At 48.2% G+C, this 11,939-nt stretch overlaps 1 protein-coding gene across 2 annotated transcripts in view; it reads right to left on the reverse strand.

Annotated features, from left to right (window-relative positions):
* Positions 1 to 6,206, reverse strand: part of plekhh1 (pleckstrin homology domain containing, family H (with MyTH4 domain) member 1) — a 255,781-nt gene extending 249,575 nt beyond the window's left edge. For both annotated transcript variants that reach the window (XM_073040330.1, XM_073040329.1), the window contains exon 1: positions 5,961 to 6,206. The gene's annotated coding sequence lies outside the window, so the exon portion shown is untranslated. The remainder of the gene's footprint in view (positions 1 to 5,960) is intronic.
* Positions 6,207 to 11,939: the final 5,733 nt, after the last annotated feature.

Genomic DNA, 11,939 nt, shown 5'->3' on the forward strand with positions numbered 1-11,939 from the left:
TTCACCCCAGTGATGCCACTCAAGCTCCATCTTCTCCTGGTCCAGAGGCACTGACTGTGACCCCAGATAATAGAACATGGAACAGGCCCTTCGGCCCACAATGTGGTGCTGAGCCAATTGAATTAGTACTCAAATGGCCAACCTAACTATCCCCTCTGCCTACACAATGTCCATATCCTCCCATTTTCCTCACATTCAATGTGCCTGTCTCAACATCTCTAACATAGCTGCCTCGACTACTAATCCAAAATCCCACTGCTGTGTAAAAATAACTTGCCCCTCACATCTCCTGTGAATTTACACCATCCCCTCTCACCTTAAATGTATGTCCTCTGCTATTTCAACCTTGGAAAAAGATACTGTCCGTTAATTCTATCTATGCCTCTCAATTTTATAAACCTCAACCAGATCTTCCCTCAGCCTCTGCCGCTGCAGAGAAAACGACTCCAATTTGCCCAACCCCTCGTTGTAGCACATGTTCTCTACTCCAGGCAGCATCCTGCCAAACCCCTTCTGCAGCCTCGACATCCTTCCTATAGTGAGGCAACCAGAACAGGTTGCAGATACGGCCTAACTAGTTTTATAAAGCTTCCTGACTTTTGAACTCAGTGCTTCAACTAATAAAGGCAATATGCCATATGCTTTCTTAGCCACCTTATTGACCAAAGGTCAAAGTTCAAAACAAATTTATTATCGAAGTACATAGATTGCATATCAACATAGACAACAGTGAGATGTACTTGTGGGCATACTCATTAAATTCAATATTCATAATAGAATGAAGGAAAGACAGCACCCAACAGGGTGGGCAACCAGTGTGCAAATACAAATGAAAAAAAAGCAATAAATAGAGAACGTGAGATAAAGAGTCCTTAAAAGTGAGACCATTGAATAGAATAACTGTTCCTGAACGTGTGGTGAGGGGCCTGAGGCTCCTGTGCCTGATGGCAGTAGTGAGAAGACAACGCGATCTGGGTGGTGGGGGTCCCTGATGATGGATGCTGCTTTCCTGTGACAGCGCTCCATGTAGATGAGCTCAGCGATGGGGGGGGGGGGGGGGGGGCCTTTATCCATGACGGACTGGGCCATATCCACTACTTTTTGTAGTATTTTCTGTTCAGTCATTGGTGTTTCCATACCAGCCTGTGTTACAACTGGTCAATATACTCTCCACCACACATCTACAGAATCTGTCTAAGTTTTAGATGACATGCCAAGTCTTTGCAAACTTCCAAGGAAGTAGAGGTGCTGCTGTGCTTTCTTTGCAATTGCACTTACACTATGTGCTGGGTCCAGTACAGGTCCTCTGAAATGATAACACCAAGGAACTTAAAGTTGTCATCCCTCTGATCCCCAGTGAGGGCTGGCCCATGGGCCACTGTTTTCCTCCTCCTGCTGTCGTGAATCAGCTGTTTAGTCTTGCTGACACTGAGCGAGAGGTTGTTGTTGTGACACCACTCAGCCAGATTGTCAGTCTCCCTCCTGCCTGCTGATACGTCACCACCTTTGACTCAGCCAACGACAGTGGTGCCATCAGCAAACTGAAGTACGGTATTCGAGTTGTACTTAGTCACACAGTCATAACTTGGACTGTAAGATCCCTCTGCTCATCATTACTGTTAAGAATCTTGCCCTGCACTGTCACTTTATATTTGCCCTACCAATATGCAACACTTCACATTTGGTCGGGTTAAACTCCACCTGCTATTCCTCCACCCATACCTGCAACTGATCTATATCCCATTGCCAGTCTTCTATGCTATCCACAACACCAATCTTTGTGTAATCTGCAAATTTACTAACCCACCCATCTACATTTTCATCCAGGTCATTTATATACATCACAAACAGCAGAGGGCCCAGTATAGGTCCCTGCGGAACACCACTAATCACAGACCTCCAGCTAAAATGAGCACCTTTGACCACTATCCTGTCTTCTATGGGCAAGCCAGTTCCGAATCCAAACGGGCAATTTATTGTGGATCTCATGCAGCTTAAGCATCTAGACGAGCCTCCCATGAGGGACCTTGTCAAATGCCTCACTAAAATCCATGTAGACAACTTCTGTAGCTCTACCTTCATTAATTACCCGTCATCTTGTCAGAAAAACTCAAATCATTAGTAAGACATGACTTACCCTATACAAAGCTATGCAACCCCTCCGTAATTATGCCATGGTTTCCAAATGCTCATAAATCCTATTCCTAGGAATTCTCTCCAGTTACTTCCCTGCCAATGACATAAGATTCACTGGTCTAGTTTCCAAGATTATCCCTGGTTCTCTTCTCAAATAATGGAACAACATTAACTACTCGCTGGTCCTCCAGGACCTCGCCTGTGGCTCGAGAGGACACAAAGATATTGATCAAAACAACTGCAATCTCCTCTCTTGCCTCTCTCAATAACCTGGTGTACATCACATCAGGCCCTGTGGATTTATCCACCTTAATGCCTATCGGATCCATACTCCAAGTTCATCACCTTTCCCCATAATACTCCTAGCATTAAAATACACACACTTCAGACAATTGACCCTACCATATCTAATACACAAGGGGCTGCCAACCTGGGGTCCATGGATCTCTCAGTTAACGGTAAGGGTCCACGGCATAAAAAAGGTTGAGAACCTCTGTAAATAGATGAACCTCCTCAACACAGATTAGGAATCTGACCTATATCAGTGGAATTTTTAAACAATTTTCTTATTTACCCAGGATCTAATGGGAGTAAATATTAGAATGAGAAGTCAGATACTCGAACACAACATTTCCAATGAACATCCATTTGAGGAGATGCAGAAGATTGCAGACGCTGCAGTCTACAGCAACACACAAAACACTCGAGGATCTACAGAGAGAAAAGGACATTTGATCAACAGCCAGTCCGGAAGGGTCCTGACCACCGAGTTCCTCCAGTCTGTGTGTGTGGCTCCACTTGAGGAACACCTTTTAATTATAACCATGTCTCAAAGTGCTCTCATGCCAGTGAAGTATTTTTATATAGTTGTGATGCAAGAAAATACTCCAGAAAGAAAATACCTAAAACAGAAGAGCAATAACTTTAAGATCAACTTCACTAAAATGCAAGGATTAGCCAGGGCTCACTCTTGTTCCTTTTTAAACTATTCCCATGGAATCATTCATTTCCCCTCGAGGGGTCAGATGGAACCTTGGCTTCATCATCATCATGCCTCATGTTGTATGACATGAATGATCCATGACCATGACTGTTCTTGGCAAATTTTTCTACAGAAGTGGTTTGCCACTGCTTTCATCTGGGCAGTGTCTTTACAAGATGGGTGAGCCCAGCCGTTATCAATACCCTTCAGAGACTGTCTGCCCAGCATCAGTGGTCACATAACCGGGCTTGTGATATGAGCCAGTTGCTCATACGACCATCCTCCACCTGCTCTCACGGCTTCATGTGACTCTGATCGGGGGTGGGGGGGCTAAGCAGGTGCTACACCTTGCCCAAGGGTGACCTGCAGGCTAGCGGAGGGAAGGGGCTTGTTAGAGACGCATCTCCATCCCACCACGCAAAAGTGTTATCATGGGATCTGGTTCCAGGGGTCAGATGGGAAGTTAGTTTTACATCCCAATAACCCTCCTGCTATCCACATCTCCCTATAGATGCTGCCTGACCTGCTGCGTTCCACCATAATTTGTGTGTGTTGCTAACCACAGCTGCTGAACAGTGATCTGGTAGTCCCTCAATGGGGTTTTGCCGTAAGGTACCATTAAAACTACAGCGCAGTTGCTTGCTGCCTGGGCTCGATGGGTTTAGCTGGCAGTGAACTGCAAGGCACTTTGCCATAACTCTTGAGACATCAATCAGTCCCTGGTTCAGAGGCACAGGCTTTGCTATAAGTAATCACCCTCTCCGTGAAACCCTGTCAGACTCGGCCCCTCTACCTCCACCAGGTGGGTAAGAGGCGCTTGCTTGAGGCTTGGAGGTCGTGTTTTGGATAGGGTAAAGTCACAACTTGTTTGGGGTTGTCTGTAGCCCAGCACAGTTGCTTCCCACAGGCTCATCTGCCCTTCAACAGCATCACAACACATTTCATTGTCCTTGTTTAGCTGCCGATGTGTGTCAGGCACCGTGTGGAACCGTATGAACACAGGGTTTTACTTTCGGTTCAAGTTATAGGGCAGGTCAGCTCTGCTCCGGGGCAAAAGCTTCTGCACAGCCCAGGGCATCACTTTATTGAAGGGACAGCAATCCACTGGGAGGAGGCAGGTTCAGAGTCTGCATGTATGTTACAAGCACACAGTGGAACTTCCTTGGCAGATGAAACCTAAACAGCAAAAGTCTGTAGAGATCTCAGCTTGGAGAGGGAAGAGTTAACGGGAGGAGGTGGGCGATGCAAGCAGAGTGTGATGTGACGCCAGGGTGTACCATACACAACGTTAAATAGTTTAGATAAGATAAACTTGCTCCAGAGAAAGGCAAGCCAGGGGTCAGAGGTAACAGTGGAAAGTAAATCGAAGTCAGTTATGTGTCAGGGAAGACAGAGGGGTCGGGGTGCACGGCGGGGAGAATTGTCAGACAGACATGGGGAGCTGTTGGCAATCCGGGTCTGCGACTGGATCCTGGAGAGTGTAAGGGTACCAGGCGGGGTAACTGGCAGTGGTGGGGGTGGGGGGGGTGGGTTCAGTAACATGGAGGGGTTGAGGAGATGGGTTAAGGTATAGGCAAGTCAGAAGAGGAAAAATTAGAGGTGGAGGGAGGGAGGGAGAGCGAGGTGGAGGGAGGGAGGGAGGGAGAGCTGGGGTTGGAGATCGGCAGGAGCCAGAGTACAGGGAGCAGGAGCTGGGGCTGCCTGCCAGAGGTCAAGGTATGGTGGACAAAGCCAGAGGGAGAGCTGGGGTTGGAGATCGGCAGGAGCCAGAGTACAGGGAGCAGGAGCTGGGCTTGAGAAAGAGGGAGCTGGGGCTGCCTGCCAGAGGTCAAGGTATGGTGGACCAAGCCAGCGTACAGGGAGCGGGTTGTGCGAATGGATCCGGACTGGGGAAGGAAGGAAGTGCCGGAGGGGAAAGCGTGTGGTTTCGGAGGGAATACGGGGTAATGGCAGACAAATGAGATTATCTTAAATGGTCGGCATGGTGGAGGACCACATCTGATGAGTAGGAGCAGGAGGAAGGGGCAAAGAGCATGGGGGGGGGGGGGGTTACAGCGCCAGAGGGGCGGCTGTGGAAATTCACAGGGACAGTACTAGCAGTGGGACATTCCGAAAGACCGAAGCACATGCAGAACGTCTCCGTCATCATCTACTACCCCGAGATTCATCTTCTTGCAGCCATTAACAACAGAATAAAGAAGCACACACACAGACTAACAACGAACGTGCAAATATAAATACTGAGAAAGTGAGTTGTAGAGTTCGTGAAAGCTAGTCTGTTGGCTGTGGAATCAGAGCGGAGGGGGGGTGAAGTTATCCACGCTGTTCAGGAGCCTGAAGGGTAATAACTGTTCCTGAACCTGGGGTGGTTTCTGCTCCCTGGGCTAGGAAAAGTTGATCGTGCGTGGGCTGAGTGGCTCCGACTGTGTACGGGATGGGGGGGGGAGAGATACGCTCCTTTCATTGATCTCACACCAACTTTACTGAAAGTGAAAAGCGAGCCTTGAGCGGCCGAATATAAAACACACTCGGATGGCCAGGGTTAAAGCATTCAACTTCTCCCAAATGACAATTTTAAAATCAAATCAAAAGCCAACTGATCAGTTACTGGCCAACTTACTTCTCTGCCCAGCCATGCAGGTGACCGTCCTCTGGAGAAACAACGCTGCCGGCTGGGCGATAAAACACCGCCGTTCCCTTCACGAAAGGGACACGGCGGGTACCAGGGGGCTTTGAATATCCCGCCCCAGACCACTAGCCGGAGAAGGGGAGGTTGGTGGTGGGTGAATCCCTCCCAGGTATCCCGGGGAAGGGGGGAAGAGGGCGAGCTGGCTGCGCTTACCTGCTGTTCGGCTCCTCCACGGATCGCTGCTGTTGCGGCAAGAGGGGCAACTCAGTGTGGTCCGGACTGCATCGTACCTAGTCCGGAGTAACCTTCACCCTCCTGCGCTGCCGGACCCAGACTCCCCTCCCCTCCGCTCCGTCCCGCGGGCTCGACGTGCTAGGGAATCAGGTGACTAGTCAAGTCCTAAAGACCAGCGGCGGAAATTACATCAGCCCCCAACAACAGGACAGCACACACACAGATCCTCTCTCCGCTCACATCTCACCGCTCTTCACTCTTGCTGATGGTCCTCAGCGGGAGGAGTTGGTTTCGTCCAATCAGATTCCACCTTCCTGAAACTGACCCCCCCCCCCACCACCTGACCTGCCTCCTCAACCTGCTATCTCACCTAATTCAACAGGTCACCCCTTTACCTAGCCTTCTACAATCCCAATCTGCCCTACCATCGCATCCGAAACACACCTGCCATCTAACTAGAACCCCCGCCTACAAACCAATGTATACCTGTATACACCTTTGCCTGCCACTTAGCCCCACCCCCAGCTGTCACTTAATGTGTCAACAACCCCTCCCCCACTCGCTTCTCACCCCAAACTCCCTCCCCTCAAGACAGAGGAGCAGAGTTATCCAACCTGTCCCACCACTCAATTTAACCACTCTGTGTCTGCCCCCACCCAAATCCCCTCTAGATCAGCCCCTCCTTACTGCTATCCCAGCCAATCTTCATCTGGCTCTTCAACTAGGTACCCCATCAGTCCTAATCTGACCCATCTGCTCACCAACCAATCAAACCTGGCACTCAACACCCCCCCCCCCCCCCCGTCTGCCTCAAACCAAGATCTAACCCAATTCTCCCCTCACTGATCCCCACCCAAAGGCTCTCCTTACACCCAAGCCAAACCCTCCACCTTTCACACCGGCTGACACTTCATCCAGCCGGCACAAACTCCTCAACTGTCAACCAGGCCATCGCTCTACCAACACCCAAATCCATCTGTCAGCCAAACCAACTCTCAAATGCCAAAGTCTCTGACCTCCCGCCTAACCTAGGACAGTCCTCAACTCCAGCTGCCACTCAACCAACCCCGCCTGCCCCTTGCCCAATGTTCCCAGCTTCCAGACCTCCTATCTGCCACCCCACGTGGCACTCCAATGATCCCACCTTCTATTTCCCACCCCTTACCAGGCTGGCTTCGGACTTCAAGAGAATCAAGGTTCTGCTTGGAGGTGTGGGGCTGTAGAGGCATCAAGCAGTGAAATGGAACTGAGGCTAAATATCAAGTCAGCTGCAATACATCCTCCTTGTTATCTCCTTGCCCATCCATCGCCTTTCTCTAGTGCTCCCCCCCTTTTTTCTCTTCCATGGCCTTCTGTCTCTTTCACCCATCAACTTCCCAGCTCTTTGCTTCATCCCTCCCCCTCCAAGTTTCACCTATCGCCTGATAGTTCTCATTCCCCTCCCCCACTTTCAAATCTACTCCTCAGCTGTTTCTCTGCAGTCCTGTCGAAGGGTCTCGGCCTGAAACGTCCACTGTGCTCTTTTCCACAGATGCTGCCTGGCCTGCTGAGTTCCCCCAGCACTTTGTGTGTGTCGCTCGGATTTCCACCATCTGCGTATTTTCTCTCGTTAGCAATACATCCCGCTCTTGCTCCCATTCCTCTTCTCTGTGTTTTTCCTGTCTCCAGAAATAGAATGGCTGGAGAGAGCACCTTCAGTCTCTGGCATTGCTAGCTTAGAGCCTCATGATACAGCTCCCCATCATAATGAAAACCACTAGTTACGGGCACTGGCTAACCAGGCTTGCCTGGCACCCTGTGCGGACACTGCCATTGCAATAGCAGCACATCGTGTCTTACAGAACTGTTCCAAACCCAGTCACTAGGGGCAGTCGAAGGATCAAAGAATGGCAGCTCTCTGTCTGTAGCTGAGTGTGTTCCCATTTCACCATGAAGTGGCATTAAACCTGATTACCTCCATGTGCTGTTCCTTCCCCGGAGCTGGGAAATGAAGCTGAATGACATTTTTCTTCTCCCTGGGAATGTGTGTTCTGTCATTAAGTTATTGGAGAGCAATTTCCTCACTATTGCTACAGGGTCCAATTGCAGGATCAAAGAATTGTTCAGCTCAAAGGCTCCCCACAGTGAGCCTAAAAAGGACTGGGAATGTGTCAAAGACTTTCCTGCCACTTCTTAAAGGGAGTGACTGGGCTCACATCCACTAGTCTCTCACGGACTTGCAAGAAATGAAGCTCAGAAGCTCCACACTATAAGATGCATAATAAGCAGAAATAGGTCAGTTACCCCCACCCCACCCCTCTTGAGCTGCTCCATCCACCATTCAATAAGATCGAGTCATGAGTGAGAGACGAGGGATGGCCTGGTGGCCAGCTCACTGCTCCACGATGTTTATGCTGAGCCGAGGCTGGCTTGTGCTGAACGGAAGCTGTGGCCAGCAACTGACGGGTTCCTGATCAGCTGCACTGACGACTGGCTTCGTGGCCGTGGGTCCATATTCGTGAACTTGAGTTCTGAATATTATTTGCTTGCTTTTATTGTTCGTACAATTTGTCTTTTTTCTGCACATTGGGAGTTTGACAGTCTCCTTTTTTTAACGGGTTCTATGTTCTGTGGCTGCCTGTAAGGAGACGAGTCTCCAGGTTGTATATAGTATACATACTTTGATAATAAATGTATTTTGAACTTTGAGTTCAACAGCATGCAAATGGACACTTTGGCACAAATTCTTCATGCTGACCAAAGTGCCTACCTATGTTAGTCCTATATACTCACATTTGTCACATATTCCTCTAACACTTTCCTATCCATGAACCTTCCGAAATGCTTTTTAAACATTGTAATCGGAGTTCTCTACCACCTCCTCTGACAACTCATTCCATATATCTGTGTGAAAAATTGCTCCTCAGATCCCCTTTAAATCTTTTGTGGGGAAAAAATAATCTGCAGTCTCTTGTGCCTCCCTTTAAAACCTCATCCCTCTCTCACCTTGACCCTATGCCAATTGGTTTTATACACAGACTCTAGGAGAAATACTCTGACTGTCTGCCTTATCTAGGCTCCTTATAGTTTTATGCATGTCTTATAAGGTCACTGACACCCCCCCCCCCCCACCACCACCAGCACTTCCTTCATTCCAGAAAAGAACATGCCAGCCTCTCCGGCCTCTCTTCCTAACTCAAGCCCTCCAGCCTCGGCAATATCCCTACAAGTCTTCTCTGCACCCTCTCCAGCTCGATCATGACTCATCTTTCTAAAGCCACTTGTTCCGTTGTATCGATGCTGACTCTTGCTCCTGTTATTTCCCTGCACAAAATATACCCTGTTTTTGACACTCTTACTGGCAGTTTGGCCCACTGGGTGGCCAAGGGCATGCATGCAAGGCGGATGGTGGCTGAAACCATGGCAACCCAGTGCTTCCTAACGGTTACTGGCAATCATTGGCTGATTGACTGAGCTGGGAGAACCACTACAGCGCATCTTCAACATGAGCCTGGAGCAGAGAAGAGTACCCAGACAGTGGAAAACATCCTGTATTGTCCCGGTACCGAAGAAACCACAACCAAAGGAGTTGAATGACTTCAGACCTGTTGCCTTGACGTCGCACATGATGAAGACCATGGAGCGGCTGATAATACAGAATCTGAGGCCACAAACCAGGCACGCCTAGGATCCTCTTCAGTTTGCGTATAAGGAGAAAGTGGGAGTGGAGGATGCTATCACGTATTTGCTGCACAAATCACTCTCTCACCTAGATGGGGTCAGTTGTGCTGTGAGGATTACATTCCTTGACTTCTCTAGTGCCTTTAACACCATCCAGCCCAAGATCTTAAGGCACAAACTAACGGAGATGGGAGTAGACTCTCACATGGTGGATTGGATAGTGGACTACTTGACAGATAGACCTCAGTATGTGCGGTTGGGAGACTGTAGGTCTGACACGGTGGTAAGCAGCACAGGGGCGCCGCAGGGAACCGTGCTCTCTCTGGTCCTGTTCACCCTGTACACATCAGACTTCCAATATAACTCGGAGTCCTGCCATGTGCAGAAGTTCGCTGATGACACGGCCATAGTGGGGTGTGTCAGGAATGGACAGGAGGAAGAGTATAGGAAACTGATACAGGACTTTGTGATATGGTGCAACTCAAACTACCTGCGTCTCAATATCACCAAGACCAAGGAGATGGTGGTGGACTTTAGGAGATCTAGGCCTCATATGGAGCCAGTGATCATTAATGGAGAATGTGTGGAGCAGGTTAAGACCTACAAGTATCTGGGAGTACAGTTAGACGAGAAGCTAGACTGGACTGCCAACACAGATGCCTTGTGCAGGAAGGCACAGAGTCGACTGTACTTCCTAAGAAGGTTGGCGTCATTCAATGTCTGTAGTGAGATGCTGAAGATGTTCTATAGGTCAGTTGTGGAGAGCGCCCTCTTCTTTGTGGTGGCGTGTTGGGGAGGAAGCATTAAGAAGAGGGACGCCTCACGTCTTAATAAGCTGGTAAGGAAGGCGGGCTCTGTCGTGGGCAAAGTACTGGAGAGTTTAACATCGGTAGCTGAGCGAAGGGCGCTGAGTAGGCTACGGTCAATTATGGATAACTCTGAACATCCTCTACATAGCACCATCCAGAGACAGAGAAGCAGTTTCAGCGACAGGTTACTATCAATGCAATGCTCCTCAGACAGGATGAAGAGGTCAATACTCCCCAATGCCATTAGGCTTTACAATTCTACCGCCAGGACTTAAGAACTTTTTAAAAGCTATTATTAATGCTTTTTGAGATAGTGATTTAGATGCATATCATATTTTTTACTGAGTTAAGTATTGTATGTAATTAGTTTTGCTACAACGAGTGTATGGGACATTGGAAAAAAGTTGAATTTCCCCATGGGGATGAATAAAGTATCTATCTATCTATCTATCTATCTATCATTGCTATCCAAGGAAATCTAATGGAAGACATCAAGTGGATCATAGGTTAAGATCGGATTGGGTTTGCTTTGTTGGACCCAGTACGCCAGTTATTTAACTTTGGTTTACCGTCCATCCTTTATAAACTTGAGGGCATTCAGTGTTGTTCTGTCCACATCCCATCTCATTCAACGCTCTCTTACTTGCAATCATTCCCAGCCAGGGTACAGCTCCAGTTTAAAACCCTCATTTTCAAACTGCCTGGCTCTGTGATTTCCCTCAACTCTCACACTTTGAGAGAGCCTTGCACCTTTAATTATGGTTTCTCTTTCGTTGGAGGCTCATGTTTCTGTTGCAACAGCCTGAACCTGACTCTCTCTCATCCTACAAGATGTTCAAACAAGGAGTCATAGTTACAAGGAAAAGGGGTTGATCATTTAAAACCGACTGAAGTGTGTAGAAATTTATTCCCTCAGAGACCGTTGTATCCCTAATGATGTTGGAGGCCAGGTCATCAGATATATTAAAGGTGGAGTTAGATAAATCAGACAGACAGACATACTTTATTGATCCCGAGGGAAATCAGGTTTCGTTACAGCTGCACCAACCAAGAATAGTGAAGAAATATAGCAATATAAAACCATAAATAATTAAATAATAATAGGTAAATTATGCCAAGTGGAAGTAAGTCCAGGACCAGCCTATTGGCTCAAATCAGTGAGAGAGTGGGGAATTGTGGGTATGGGAAGAGGTGTAGATCAGCCATGATCATATTGAATGGTGGGACAGTCTTGAGAGGTCAAGTGGCTTATTCATGACCTTACATTCTTGTGTAAAGAACTTATTTAAACCCTACCCCTTGACCTGTGTGCTACTGTCTCCTTACATAGCTTGTTGCTTGAATAGTTTTTGTGAAGCGATAAATCCCAATGACCCGATGACCTGAAAGTGGCCAAGGGTGGCGAAGGAAGTGTTTAGCTGACTGTAACATAAAATCCCCTCTTATATTCAATGTGTTTCATTAGTCAGTAAGGAGAGGACATTATGAT

This window comes from Hemitrygon akajei, chromosome 3, assembly GCF_048418815.1.
Source record: "Hemitrygon akajei chromosome 3, sHemAka1.3, whole genome shotgun sequence".
NCBI lineage: Eukaryota > Metazoa > Chordata > Chondrichthyes > Myliobatiformes > Dasyatidae > Hemitrygon > Hemitrygon akajei.